The following is a 17,210-nucleotide window of genomic DNA, read 5'->3' as shown; positions in this document are numbered from 1 at the left end:
TTCAAAATACGGCTAGGGTTTTCTGCTTGGGATAAGAACATCCTTATTATTTAGAACAATTTATGCTATTGCAAACAGTAAATCTTATCAAATGAATATAAAAGATATAGTACATGATAAAACTGAAGTATTAACTACTTACAGAAAACAAAATCCGGATACATTACAAAGACCAACACAAAAAATAGACACACCCGACTTAGTCAAGGCAAAAGTGAAACAAGTGACGTCACATACAAAGTGGTGAAATGGCACAAAAATTACGTCATATTTGAAATTCTGAAACAGCACAAAAATGACGTCACATATGTATGACTAAAACTATATCTCAAAAGTAAGATAGAATTATGATTGATTCAAAATAATATTTGAACTGAATACTGATATTACATTTAATAACAATGCACATTGCAATACTTAATAATAGCAAACAGAGGTAGCAATTAATTATATTATATAGCTATGTCCGGTTTGTTTTGAATCTAACTTCAAACGTAAAACATCGTACAGATTACGTTGAACAAAATGAAATTAAATAAATGAAGGCAGTGATTAATTTTCTTTACCATAACACATGAATATAATAGAAAAAACGTCAGCATATTTGACAAAATCCGATAAGAATTACAAATACAACATCAAACTAAAAACATGAATTTGGGATAGATAAGTACCGTAACACGCCTGATAGTAATGCGAATTCACACTCAGCAAATCAGTCATAATCGGGAATAAGTCACGTTCGGTAATTAAAAGATTAGACGACGTAATGATAAACCACAATCTACCATGTGGTTAAAATGTCCTTAGCTAGATTGGTCAAAGATACATCGTATTGATCAACCAATTTGTGATGGTGTCCATAAAATTTACGGAGAGTCAATTTTAATCTGTCCTCCTCATAACGTTGTTGGAGTAGTTTCTGTGTAAGGAGCACACTCATGTATATGAAGTCCGTATAGTGTGAACAAGCACGAGAATAACGTACCAATTGTGATATGTAAACACCATACGAAGGGGTAGAGGGTATGTTACTTCTGAGAAATGGGAAATTGATAATTGGGAAGTTGAAGTCGTCCCGTTTACTTTAGATTTTCGTGTGAAGTCGTCCATCTGTGTCAATATTGAGGAAAATATCAAGGTATAAAGCAGTCCTTCTAGTATCAGTAGTATGCTTAATTTCAAGTTCGCTGGGATATATGAGATGTAAGTATTCAATGATATCATCAATATATCGGAAAGTAAAATTAAAGAATGTCGCAAGGTGCTTTTTCTTTTTATCTTTTAGAAGGTTCTGAATGAATTCTGCTTCATACGAGTACAAAAACAAATCGGCCAGCAGGGGTGCACAATTAGTACCCATTGGAATACCGACTGTCTGTTGAAATATAAATCCTCAAAACTCAACAAATATATTGTCGATCAAAAAGTCCAGCATTTTGATAACATCCTCTTCAGTATATTTTCTGGAAGAGTCAATGTGATTCTTCACAAAATATGAATTATTGTAACCCAAAACAAGAAATTTTTATCTACGATTCCCATTTTTATATATATAAAAAAAGCTCTGTTTTATGAGATGGTGAAGTCGATCTGTCAACTGAGCACGGGGAATAGTAGTGTATAGCGTAGAAAAATCAAAAGTCTTTATGTTGCTGCAAAATTGCAAAGATTGTGATCGAGGATTAAGCAGTAGATTATTCGAGTTTTTGAGAATCCACATCCCTAGTAGAATATATCTCATCACAATATTTTTGCAGTCCATCTTTAACTGTAGAAAGAAAAGTAGTCAGTACTTTAGAAAGATGTTTAGTCGAACATTTTGAAGACCCAGCTATGTATCGTTCTTTATATGGAGTTTTGTGTAATTTAGGTATCCATTATAATGGTATAATGAAGGTAAATTTTCTTCGTTTTTTTTTATGTTGATACCAAAAGAAAGAAGGACAGATTTATGATTTGGAAAGTTTCGTCCTTGGTAAATGATGTTAAAGAATATGTAGGGTTACCAGTAGTTTTATTTATTCCATGGTGATTCAATGTGGGGTCATTTGTTGGATGATATATTTTCTCTATAATCCGGACTTTCATTGAAACAATAGAATGGTCAAGCTGATTGAAATGTTTATAGAGAAATTTGTTGTTATTAGGATCGTTTACAATAGACCGATGATCATTCATTCTAAAATTGAGTCTTTGTCGAGTTTCCCCGACGGATATCAATCCACAAAGAGTACATTCAATACCGTACTCAATATTGGAAGCGGTGCAATTCAAATCCTCATGGCTATGTGTATTGTAAATTTTGGTGGTTAAATTACTTTGAAAGAGGGTATCAGTTATTACAGGTTTTACAATTTTTACGGTTACATTTGGAAATAGAGCAATATTGATGGTTGTCATTGAAATCTAAAATATTTATTGTACAATGAGGATTCAGACGACTGCACATCTGTCATTTTCATAACATCATTTAAGATGATCCTGGGGTCGTCTGATAAAATCGGTGTTGTTGTGTCCTTGACAACAGCCGATTGACACCTTTTTATCCTGGGCGGCGTGTCATCAAGTATAATATTTTATACTCTACTAGTTTTCATGCTGTTAGGCTACCGGACTAGTAGAATCCTCGGGGACAGATTGTCCACCAGCAGAGATTCCGGTCCGGTGGTGTTAAATAAAGGCAACAGTAGTATACCGCTGTTGAAACTCGTAAATTTCAATAATTTGAATAAAAAAGGATGAGCCGGGCTAGAAAACAAGTGTCCTGTCCGAAGGTACCTTTGACTTTTGACTTTTGATACCTTTTCTGAAATTCTCCTGTCATTAAATCTTTTACAAAATTTCATTGATTACAAAAAAAGAAGATGTGATAGGATTGCCAAAGAGACAGTTCTCCACAAGAGACAAAATGTCACAGATATTAACAACTACAGGTCACCGTACGGCCTTCAACAATGAGCAAAGCTCATACCGCATAGCCAGCTATAAAAGGCCCCGAAATTACAGTGTAACACAATTCAAACGAGAAAACTAACGGCCTTATTTATGTTCAAAATATGAACGAAAAAACAAATATGTAACACTTAAACAAACGACAACCACTATTTACAGGCTCCTGACTTGCATGTTCATAATATACTAAATATATGTTCACACTGTAATTAATAGAAAACAAAAAAAATGGGAATTTTTGAAATAAAGAAGAAGGGATAAAAAAGATATTTTCATGTTCCCAAGTACCTTTTCCTGAAATTCTCAAGTCATTAAATCTTCCTACAACACTTTACATACTTTCAACCACGCTCTGAATGCCCGCGATTTCGCCGGTGTGTTCTAGTCTAATATTAATCCCGGAGAGAGACTAGCAAGCAATTTTTAATTGTAGCTTATTCAACGTCAAAACAATTTTCCACTTTAAACGACTGTTACTTTATACAAATATAAGACCTTTGTTAGCTAAATGTACACATTTTATTAGATATTATGAATTTTTATTACAATAGATTAACATGCTACCTAAATATTAGAGATATGGTGGTTTTATCATTATGCTTACTCTACCAGTTAAGGATAGATAACTGTTTCTTGATATGTTTTCTATCAAGTTTTTGCTATGATTCTTAATCATTGTTTATCGAAGCATGGTACATTCTAGTATACAGTAATCTTTTTTAAGTCTCCCAAACAAAGTTTGGAGACTTATTGTTTTTGCTCAGTTCTTATTAGGTCTTTCCACTTTTCTGTGGAAAGACCTATTGTTTTTCTTCTGATTATTTTTTTTTTTTTTTTCTTCCGCCTAATTTTGTTCTTGCGATAAACATTTGTTTCGCAATATGTCGCTTAAATTTTTTGTATATGATATCGAACAGTTTATGCGCTTTTGAAATTTACCCTGCGTAAACGAATACTTTTCTTTGTAGGAGTTATCTCCCCAAACACTGTTTTCCTTGTTAGCGCATCTCCTTCGCAACCGTAAAAGATTATGACAAATTTATTTTACAAAATTGCTCGTTATATCCTTGGCATGATTTGTCCTATTTTGACCGAAGCGATATGACCGCTCCATATGAGAGTTATTTCCCCTTTTGCATCTGATATAAGTGATATGAATTTCTATCTTATAAATCATAAGTGATAGAGACCTAGGATCTTTTGATTTGACGTCCTTGGTCCCAAAAAATGAAAATTAGGTCAAGGTCAAAGGTCAAGGTCATATTCTAATATTTGAATTTGGCTTATTTTCACTTATATCCAAAGACTGTATAAGATATCAACAAATTATTTTTACTAAATTGTTAGTTGCGACATGTCGTAAGATGTTAATTTTGATTGCAAGCGTACGTTGAATGTAAAAGGGAGTTTTCTCCCTTCTTGTATTTAAAAATACGCGTTTGGTGATATAACTCATTAACTAAATATAATTAAGACCATAGGTCTTTTGATTTGAGGTCCTTGGTTTATGACCTTGAAATTGATCTCAAGGTCATAGCTTAATTTGACGTTCTACATTTTGACCTTTGCTTTTATTCTATATGTTTACATGATAAAGATTTACAACTTTTAGAAAAAGGTATCAAACCATTTAACCTTGAAAAAAACAACCGAAAGTGACCTTTTGTAAACCGGAAGTAGCTATTTTTTTGTACTTTATTAATATAAAAGTATATAGAACCAGATATTTTTGGAATTAGTGTCAAGTAAATATTCAAATATAATCGGAAGTAACATTTTTCAAACCGGAAGTAACAAATTATCTCCCTTATTTAAAAAAAAATGTATGGAAACAATATATTTTTGGAATCAGCTTACTAGGAGCTATCATTTGACGATTGAAATGACATTTTAAACTTAGTTTCACAACTTTTCATATCAAAATACATTGTTTTGATGGAAAGACCTTCAATTGTTCTCTGAACAATTGGTTTTTAATTATTTTTATTATTCTTCTTCTTCCTCTTCCTCTTCTTCCACCACTTTAAAAATGAACTTGTCCGCAGCGTTTCTCCAAAACCGCTCGTCAGATTAACTTAGGATTTCATAAAATATTAGACTAACATGTCTAGATGTTCGTTTGTGCCTTGGGGTTTATTAAGGGGTATTTTGGAGGGCTGAAAGAAGGGAGGGGTTTACTATAGAACTCTTTGGGATTTTATTTTTGAAAATTTTCAAATGAATATAACTTGAAAACTTTAAGTGATAAACACACACAGTCTTCACAAATGATCAAGTGACAATATAACAAACCTGCAAATAAAGGATGAATCTCTAGGGTCATCCCCACCCCCTTAAATTTGAGAATATGCTATTATCTTGTAAAGGGTCTAAATCCCCACCCCTAAACCATGTATATTCTTGAATGGGACGATTAAACAAATTTAATGATGTAAAAGAGAAGTCCCTGGGGGTCGCCCCCACCCCGTTCAATTTGAGAATGTGCTATTATCTTGTAAACGATCCAGATCCCCACCCCTAAACCATATATATTCTTGTAGGGGACAATAAAACAAATAGAATGAAATTAAAGGGACGTCCTTGGGGGGTCACCCCCCACCCCATTCAATTTGAGAATGCTATTATCTTGTAAACGGTCCAGATCCCCACCCCTAAACAATATATGTTCTTATAGGGGACAATAAAACTAATAAAAAAAAATCAAAAGGAAGTCACCCCACCCCCTCGTGTTTGAAAACTTGTAAACGGTCCTTATCCCCAACCCTAAACCATATATATGTATGGAACAATAAAACACAACAACTGAAATATAGGGAGAGTCCATGGGGGTTACCCCTACCCCGCTCAATTTTAGAATGTTCTATTATCTTGTAAACGGTCCAGATCCTTACCCCTAAACCATATATATTCTTAAATGGAGTGTGTGTCCCAGCGAGAACTGCTCTAATTCATTACTTTAGGAATATTTATCAAAAAATAGTATTTCAATATTCAGCCCCATTCTACTATTTAATACTGATAGCGTTTGACATTTTTAGCCGAACAAATTTATCCATTTTATATAACTTCAATTATTGTATGCTGGTTCATATTCTGGACGCCAATCTTTGCTCCTTTATTATATAATTCACTAACAAAACAATTATGAAGCTTAGAAATGGAAAATTACTAAATACTAAACTTGTTCAAAGGGTATCCACACGTCTCAATCTTCAAAATCGGTTATCTAAAAATGCTACCATCGCTAACATTTTTAACAATAAAAATCGTGGTTACCCTTCTATCGATAAGTGTCATGCCAAAAAATGACTTACATGTCCCCGTCTTTCCACCAACAATACGGTAAGGTCCACGTTTAATGGTCGCACCTTTTCTTTAAATTTTGAAACTGATATAACTTGAAAAACAAACAGTATTATTTATTTACTCACATGAAACAAACCGGGGTGTGGTATTCAGTACGTAGGAGAAACTGGACGCTATTTATCTAAACGCACTCAAGAACATCTGTATCGTTTTAAAAGACCAAATAAATTCAAAAGTATCATTTACCAACACCTTAAGAAGCACAACCATCCTTTTAATTATTTAGCAGTTCAACCTTTAGAAGTAGTAAATAAGCAGCCTGGTGAATCGCATTCAAAGTTTGTACGATCACGGAAAATAATTGAATTAAATTGGATTAAAAAATTACAGACAGTTTACCCTCTCGGTCTAAATGATAATATCATGGGAATTGGTAATATATCTAGAACCAATTCCGTTAACATTTTGGATATAGTTTCTAAAACTGTTCGTAAAAAACGTTCTCACGGTCGTAGAACAAATCGCAATCAAAGAAAATTTCGGGCCAATCATACCAATATTTCGGACCTAATTTCTATTTCAAAAAACAACGGCAGACATTATCTGTTAACAAAACTCTGTTCGTTACCGGTTAATAAGTTAAATAAAATTTTGGAGGATTGCAACACAATTTCATATAGCAGTCCTAAGTATGAAATTGTTCAAATTATTATGGCATATTGTTATTCTAAATTATTTCCCAAAATTGATCGCCCTGAAGATCATAAAAAACATTTTATTAAAATTAAGTATGTCAATAAAGGCTTTGATTTTGTAAATATTGCCGGTATATTTAACGACCATTCTGTTAAAGAACAAATTCCTGGATATTTTGACAATACTGAGCTACCTCTTATTTGTTATATTTACAAGAAATCTACCCGGAAATTTGTGTTTAATTATAGTCAATTGTGTAAAGATGTTAATATCAGTGAAAATACACCTAATTCATGTAATTGCAGTAATTCCGAATATATTTATGGACCCATTTCCCATGTTATAACAGGAGATCTTAACATCGTTCAAGACCGAGAGTTAAAATCATTCCTCAGTAAAGGACCTAAATATCGTCCCCCGTCAATTATTAATTGGAATGAGTGTCGTAATATCATTCACGACTCACTCCATACTTACTGTATGAAATGAATAAAACGGGAACAAGCTGACAAAACATCTTTGGACTTTTTTTAATTCAGTAATGAAGATAGTTGATATACGTATTCAACATTTTAAAGAATATTTTACTATAAACAATAACCACAATAAACCTATTTCTCGTATCAAACATTAACTAAAAGAACTAGCCAAGGAATTTGTTTTTGTCCCGGCAGATAAAGCTGCTAATAATATTATTATTGTTTGACGTAAATTTTACATTGAGGTTCTGAAAAAGGAAATCACCAATTCACCAACATTCCAACTGACTCCATTTTCAGAAAACGAAATCTGTAACAAACATAAACTTTTAGCCACCGCTTTACAAGCAGAGCCAAATACAATGAAAGTCCCAACTATGTATTGGCTTCCGAAGCTACACAAAACCCCTTACAAATATAGATTTATTTCGTCTTCAAGCCATTGTTCAACTACTAAATTGTCTATTCTTCTTACCAGCACACTTGGTATAATTAAAAACCTGATAATAAATTGTTCAAATAAGGCCTTCGAAAATAGTGGAATAAATTACTTTTGGAGTGTCAAGAACTCGTTGGAAGTACTTGATAAATTGCATGCTTATATTGGTGATTTTGAATCTGTTCAAAGTTTTGATTTTTCTACCCTGTATACCACATTGCCTCACATTCTCATTAAGAAAAAATTCACACACCTAATTAAATGGGCATTCAAAAAATCAGAATGTGAATATATATGTTCAAACTCTTTTAGGTCATTTTTTAGTAGAATAAACAAAAAAACTATGTTAATTGGACATGCTTTGATACTATATATGCCCTTGAATTTTTACTAGATAACATTTTTGTTCGCTTTGGGGATTCCGTATATCGTCAGATTATCGGAATTCCAATGGGGACTAACTGTGCACCACTTATTGCGGACCTGTTTTTGTATTGTTATGAGTTACAATTTATGACAAAAATAAGCAAAGACCCATCGAAACAACATCTGATAAACAAATTTAATAATACTTTTAGATATTTGGATGATATTTTGGCTCTCAATAATGACGACTTCAGTATGTATATTAATGAAATGTATCCTGTTGAACTTACTTTAAATAAAGCTAATACTAACAATGACCACAGCCCTTTTCTCGATCTTGATATCTATATCACTAATGGAAAGCTGAATACTAAAATTTATGATAAAAGGGATGATTTTTCATTTCCTATCGTTAATTATCCGTTTTTAGATGGTGACGTTCCCTTGTCACCATCTTACGGTGTTTATATATCTTAACTTGTACGCTTCGCTCGTGTATGTAACAATGTTTTAGATTTTAATGAGAGAAATTTATGTATTACTGAAAAATTATTACACCAGGGTTTTCGATATCACAAACTAGTCAAAACATTTACAAAATTTTATCATCGGTATAAAGACATAATTCGTAAATATAGCTCAACATGCAGACTTCTAATACGTTCAGGTATTTCACATCCAATTTTTTATGGTAATATTCTTTATAAAGCACAAAGGTGTCAGTATTCACCTCAGAAACTTACAAAACCTTTGAATAGACTTATTAAGAAGGGATATAATTACGATACTGTTGTCAAGTCATTAAAGAATGCATATTTTGGCGTTAATATTGAGTCACTGGTAAGGTCTTTGCATCGGAACTAAACACATTTATTCTAAAAACAGTTGTTGGCATGACACGGGTTATGTTCTTCTCATATATGTTATGATGGTATGATACTAAACCCCTAACGGGAAGGATTGTGTCTGATGTTCATATGATGAAATCATAATCTTTCAGTCAGTTTAATTGAAGTCTGGAGCTGGCATGTCAGTTAACTGCTAGTAGTCTGTTGTTATTTATGTATTATTGTCATTTTGTTTATTTTCTTTGGTTACATCTTCTGACATCAGACTCGGATTTCTCTTGAACTGAATTTTAATGTGCGTATTGTTATGCGTTTACTTTACTACATTGGTTAGAGGTATAGGGGGAGGGTTGAAATCTCACAAACATGTTTAACCCCGCCGCATTTTTGCGCCTATCCCAAGTCAGGAGCCTCTGGCCTTTGTTAGTCTTGTATTATTTTAATTTTAGTTTCTTGTGTACAATTTGGAAATTAGTATGGCGTTTATTATCACTGGACTAGTATATATTTGTTTAGGGGCCAGCTGAAGGACACCTCCGGGTGCGGGAATTTCTCGCTACATTGAAGACCTGTTGGTGACCCTCTGTTGTTTTTTTTTATTTGGTCGGGTTGTTGTCTCTTTGACACATGCCCCATTTCCATTCTCAATTTTATTGTAGGGGACAATAAAATAAATGAAATGAAATAAAAGGGAAGACCATATGGGGGCACTCCACCCCTCTTGTTTGAAAACTTGTAAACGGTCAAGATCCCCACCCCTAAACCATATATATTCTTGTATGGGACAATTAAACAAGTCAAATTAATATGGGAGCTTTGTTTGGGAGACTTCGTAACAGCATCCTGTTACAATTACTTCTTGTTTAATATAAGTCTACTCTTGTAGATTTTGTTGTAGGTCTTGTTAGTTAACTTCAACATGTGTATTACATTTGCAACAGCATTTCCTTGTGTAGAGAATTAAACCTGGTTCTATAGCTATTATGAAACTAAATGCTGATAAGTTATAAGATGTCTTTCTGTCGTCGCCATTATTTACATGTGTTCCATTGTTAACGTTATGTTAAAATATTAAACCTTAAATTGATTTACGTATAAAGAAAATTAAATGCCTGTCCCTGAAGTTTAGAAATATTCTCGCTGAGAACTTCTTCCAAACAGTAGTACAACTCTTTAGACTGGAGCGCACACTAAGCTATTTTGTTGCAGCCCATTCCGGTCATGTTAGGGTCGTTTAATCCAAGGCCTCATGTATAAAGAGTACCATGCTAGCCTGTTGCAAAGCAAACTTTCTATCACTTTCTAATATACCCTCATTTTCTTTGGCATTCCAAAGTTCACCGACTTTCATCTCGAACGATCCAATTACAGGATCTACATATTGTATATATATATATATATATATATATGGCTACTTTGTTCTCGTCCTGAACATGCATGCAACCTTTGCTAGTAGACGCTAAGCAACCACTATTCGGGCATTATCATTTTTCTACTATGAAACTTTTGTATTCCAATGTTAATTCGATAATTTGCTTTATTGTGGTGATATATGGTCACTTTATTTTGTAAAAACAACAACAAAATCACAATATTTGTCAAAGCGATCAGTAAAACATCGAACCAAATTTTAAATGAGTCAACTACATGTAGGAGTTGACTCAAAGGCTGTGTATACAGCTGTATTAATTGAACTACAATTGATCTCCATTTTTAGTCATGCTCTAAAACCTTCTATTTAATCTGGCTGCACATATCATACTCAAAAGAGTATTTATTATTATAATGTTTATAAGTATAACCGTCAAAATAGATTTTCCTCTCTGTAATATAGAGGTGAAAGATAAATTCCTTTTCACATTTTCACAATAATGAGTGCACAAATGCAACTCAATAACTCTGAAACGAAAATTGTTGATGAAATGTTTGAATTTGCTAGAGATACAGGGGACGATTGAGATATCACGAATCATGTTTAACCCTTCCGTATTTTTTAAACAGTTTTTCTGCATTTTGGTCGGGTCCAATTACCAATATTACCAATTTTCGTTCTCAATTTTGTTGATTAATGACTTTTTTAAATAGTTTTCCGTATTGATTAACATTACTGCATAACTGAGATTTATCATTACAGAAATGCAAATGCACAATTGGGCATGAACTGTAGAAATAAAATTATGGTTTCATATGAATACCATGTAGTACCTTGAATAACACAATATGAGTTTCTTCTTTCTTTTTCTTTTTTAAATATAGTCATGCTTCATTGAGGATAGCCAAGTTGTCTACATTTTTAAATTTTACATATTTGTTTTGTTTATTGTTTTTTTGTGTTATTTAGTAACACTCCGATTGTTTTGATTTTAAACATGTCTTATCTTATTTTTTATGGAATGGTGGGTAATAACATATTGTAATGCTGATTTGTTTTATCTGGATTGAAAGTAGTTAGATATTCTAATACATGTCAGTCGGTCAAGATAAACATGCAGACTGTATACCAGCTGTGTTATTGTAAGGTTGTAATTGTTCATTATCGCCTACTCTTTGAGAGTTGTATTATTTCGTATTGCCTGATTTTGAAGATATTACTGACTAAAAATAAATTTCCGATGCGTGGTTGGAAAATTTCGAAACTTACTAAATGTCTTTCAATCCCGCATTATGTCGGATTTCAACTCTTTTTTTTTTTTAATAATTACAGTTTACATCGTTATTAATCATGCATATCGTTCATATCGTACACAGGAACATTAATCTCCATACATAAAGCGTAAACTTCTGAAAAGTTGTAAGGTATAAAATCCGACTCGTTATAATCTACAATTATCCAGTCGATCACTGTTATAGAGTGAAGGATTAACTATGATTGAAGTACATATATATCAAAATTTATACTTTTTACTTAGGTTGTAAATATTGATGCTACATGTAATTAAAATAAACAAAAGACAAATAAATTAAAAAACCGAATAGATTCAAATCCAATATTTTTATTAATATTGATCAACACAGGAATCGTTGAGCATCATCATTATAACGTATTCATGTACATGGTAATGGAAGCTATAAATGCAGATGTGTGGTATATAAAGGCAACAGTAGTATACCGCTGCTCAAAACTAACAAATCCATGGACAAAAAACAAAATCGGGGTAACAAACTAAAACCGAGGGAAACGCATTAAATATAAGAGAAGAACAAAGACATAACACAGAAACGTAACACACACAGAAACGGACCAAGCATCAGACAAAACACCACGAGAATAACAAATATAACATGAAAACCAAATACATGAATTTGGGATAGACAAGTACCGTGCCACGTCTTATCTCAATTTCTCAAAAATAAGAGAAAACACAAACGGCTCAACGTTAAAATGCAACACACACAGAAACGAACAATAATATAACAATGGCCATCTTCCTGACTTGGTACAGGACACTTTTAAAGGGGAATAAAAGTGGTGGGTTGAACCTGGTTTTGTGGCATGCCAATCCTCGCACTTTAATGGCAAAGTTAAATATAACATTGAAATGACAACATAATATTACAGGACTACAATACAAATTAAAAGAACATATGTATTTTTAAGTAATGAAATGTATTGATAAGACATGTAATACATAACCAAAATAAACTGTTGTTGTCATAACAAACATATTGGAACTAAATGTATGAAGCTTAAAAAAATTAAGAAAGTATAAACTCAATAAATCTTGTCAAGCAAAATACATGTACTAACTTCAATTACATTTTAGCTGATTTATATATTATAAGTATTTTGAGTTTTATCACATATACTTCCCGGTGTAAAAGAGATTGAATGTCGTCCTGATTAGAACATAATAAATGTTTAGACATTGTAAACATAGTGTTTACTCAAGAAACTGAAGTATAATGTATTTAGTTTGTACTAAATATTATCACGATTTTAACCAAGGAGGTTTTATGATCCTTGGTCAAACGTAAACAATGAAGACACGAATTTCGGGACCATGTAATTTAATATTAAACATGTATAATGAGTGTGTTTGTCTGTTGCTAAAATGGACTGTGAGAAGCCGACAGTGCTACTTTTTCAGTTGCATATGCCTATTAATGAATCATTTGACTACTAACTTTAATTTGAAAATTTGCGAATTGAACTACAAAACTCATATGGTTCTGTAACATTGCTTGTTGATATGCATTGTTATTTATTCTCAAGCACAAATTGTCTAATCGGTTTTTTTTTGGTGTCCCTACTTTGCAAATAACATATTAATTCATGTGTTAAATATGCTGACGAAACACCCTCTTTATGATAACAAATATACGAACAATATCAAAAATCAAACTGGGAATTGCGAAAACGGTCAAAAAGTGAAAACATACACATAAAAATCGCGATTGGAAGTACACAACCAATTCATAGCTCTATTGCTTTCTTAGATAAAGTCCTCAATTTCAAGCAGGCACAGGTCTTCACATGGGCAATGTTAGCATACAGTGTTAAAAAATCAAAAGTATGTAAAAATTAATTTCAGAATATAGACCGAGATTTAACAATTAGACAATTTGTACTTAAGAATAAATAACAAAGCGAATCCACAAACAATGTTACAGAACCATATGAGTCTTGTAGTTCAATTCGCAATTTATCAAATAAATTTTAAAAATATTTCTATTATGAATTAGAAAATACGTTGAACCACAAACGTCAAAACTATTTAATCGCGTAGTGAATGAACTGTTTGTGGATTCTTATAAATTTTAAATCTCGGTCTATATTCTGAAATTATTCTTACATACTTTTGACTTTTTAACCCTGTATGCTAACATTGCCCTTATAAAATTTTTTAAATTGTTTGTATGAACATTGAACGACAAAAATATGTGACCTATAAAATTTTCTGACGTCATACACGCGAATCAATGAATGTGTTTGTAGATAGATGTTTTTGTGTTCTGTTAAATTGTTCCTATTAAAATTGTTACACGATGATGACTCATATTTTGACTATTTTATTTATTATGTCTGTTTAGTTTACGCATCATTGTAAATATAACGGAATTTGATGAGACAGTCAACAAAGTGAGAGGTTTATCGCTATAAAACCTTCTACATTTGAAAATGCCTGTACCAAGTCAGGAATATGACAGTTCTTGTCCATTTATGTGTTTTTGTCATTCGATTTTGCCATGTGATTATGGACTTTCCGATTAGATTTTCGTCTGAGTTTAGTATTTTTGTGATTTTACTTTTTGTTTTAAATACAAGTAAAGTAGCAATCATAGCTGGTCTGAGCCACTTTTTACGATGTCTTTTATTGAACAAATCAACATACTTTTATATGGCATATTAAAGAGAACTGGCTAACAGAACTTCGGATTAACCAAAACAGATAATCAGATCTGACAAACAGGCACAATGTAGCCTCCTTTTACAGATGCATGCATGCATTTTTTTTTTTATTATAAAATTAAAAGAACATTGGTCACAAAACAGTAGTATACAAGTTTTTCAAAAATCTTTATCCGATTTAGAGAAAACAAATCCGGATTACAAACTTAAACTGAGGGAAACACATCAACTTTAAGAAAAAAGCAAAGAAACAACAGGAACCCTGAAGTGCAACAAAAACAAACACAAAAAGCGTTCAGCAATGATTAACAATAATTCAGCTTTCATAAGATAATAAGATTACCTAATTATTCTACCTTTTCAAAAGTTTCACCCAAACGCAGGAACTATTCTGTATTAAATTTATACTACTTTTTGTTTTTTTGGGGGGAGGGGGGAAGTTTTTTTTGTTTTTTTTTGTAATACACAACAGCCCATGTGAATTTTGCTTTTTCCACCTGCCTCCCTGTACCCATTCTAGCTATAGTCTCTTTTCTCGTAAATATATTGATTACAAATGCTTATCAGCTTTTTTTCAATTAATTGTACTTGCAGGTCTTTTCATTCAACAACATATATTGCATGCCCACTTCTATGGGTGGGCAGAGTTGATAGTCCATTCCAACTGTGGGCGGGTGAAAAAAAAATAAATCCACCTGAGCTGTAATGTATTATAGACACACACATTTTAAAATATGTTCATTTATTTACAATACTATTTTAACATTTGCATTAATGATATGTTCCCATATGCATGATATGATTATTCCAACAATGGTTTTGCAATTTGCTGATCCTTCCTAAAAGCACCTATATGTGGACTATCATTCCTTTAAAAACGAACGTCAGAACGTCGGAAATATTTGTTTTGGTGCTCCGGGTGAGAGTTGCTTATGATTTTTGAATTGATGAAAATACGATTATTCTAGCAGGTACTGAAATAAATTTTGTACACTTAATCAGTAAATCATGAAATTTGTTACATACTTGTTTTATTTATTTCGGACGGGTAAATAATATTTTATTGAGATTATCCACAAACTTTACGGACAACCCTCGTATACATATATAAATATTAAAATAATAGATATGTAGAACCAAAATAATACCAACTAAAGTCACAGATACGTATTAAGGATGTAATGTAAACTTTCGGCACATTCCTCCGATATCAATTCGTACGTAGATGCAAAATCATGTTTATGGACAGGAAAGAAAATATGGAAAAGGGTCGAACCGATATATTTAATGTTTTAAGTTATTTACCTCTTGGTTGTTAGCAAATTCAAACTATTGAAATTTATTGTTGACGAATATAATAATAAAAAACAATAATTTTCAACCAAATATTCAGGTGTTTATACATATTGTTTTCGCCTCTTATATATATCGTTAAAGTAATTCATTTTCTATGATTTTGGTACAGTCAGACATTTTTGAAACACCTACATTATCTGGCATTTTCAAAGAATTATCTTCTTTCCAATATCTTGAAACATAAACGATAATTAAAATACCGAATACCCATTTCAAACAGAAATTCTACCCTTATTTTACATATTTAACAGTCCCATGCAGAAAGGAAAAACCTTATTGCATTTCCTCTTTAAGAGTCCACTTGTTTATTCAAAAAAGTTAAATCACAAAAATACCGAACTCCGAGGAAAGGAACGTCTGTAAGCAAATGACACTATGAAAAGCTCAAACACATCAAACGAATGGATAACACTTGTCATTTTCTTGACTTGGTACTGTAACAGTAAATGATGGATTAAACCTGGTTTTATAGTTAAACTTCTCACTTGTATGACAGTCGCAAAATAATCCATTATATTAACAAGGGTTTTAAGTAATAACTGTGGAATGTCCAGGCAACAAAATAGGAAAGTTACACTATAACTTTGAGGATAGAAAGATGGAAAGCATTCTGAGAGTATTGCATGGCAATACATAGTCCCCTGCCGGTAAAACATTGATTGTTCTGGAAACAAAATGCTAACTTGATTTATCTTCACAGACAATTTGTCAACTTTATTACACAATGATCATCGATATATTGTGAACACAAACAATTGCTAAAAGGCGTGCGATCCAGATATCCGAATTATGCAGGTCTCTGTTATTTGTTAGATTTCTTTTTTATCATGTTTTAGTTTTAGCTTTTATATTTTAAGAAGCAGATTGGCCAGAATCTATCTTAGTTCTTGTCGTTTTTTCCTGACTAGCAGAATCATTTTAAAAGAGTTGGAATATTTGATAATTCATTCTTATTAATACAACATATATTTATGCTGATGGTAATAAATACAGTGTCCTCTAGTTTATCTTGGTCAGTCAGTAAAATCAATATTTGTTTATTATATATATTTATTATGTTGAGATATATGGGACTAATTAGGAATATATCTACTTCATATGATGAGGAAAAGTAGTAACAACAATGTTTACGGGGAGTTTCCCGATTATTAAACACCGACAACGACAGGGGATTGACCTTTAAGGATAATGTGAAGGTTGTTGTGAATGTAGTTGTTATTCTTAGTTTTGTTTCAAGTGAAAAAATAAAATCATAGCGATCGATATGGTTTTGAACGGAAACAAAAACGTCTATGTACAGTTAGTTCAATTCTACAAAAAGAAGACATCATGTCCAATGTGACTACTATCCACCAAAGATATTTATGTTTTTCTGCTGTTGCAATAGATGGTTATACGTTACGAAAGAGTTTTTA

Source organism: Mytilus edulis, chromosome 8 (genome assembly GCF_963676685.1).
Source record: "Mytilus edulis chromosome 8, xbMytEdul2.2, whole genome shotgun sequence".
NCBI classification, from domain to species: domain Eukaryota; kingdom Metazoa; phylum Mollusca; class Bivalvia; order Mytilida; family Mytilidae; genus Mytilus; species Mytilus edulis.
This window is presented reverse-complemented; position numbering follows the sequence as displayed.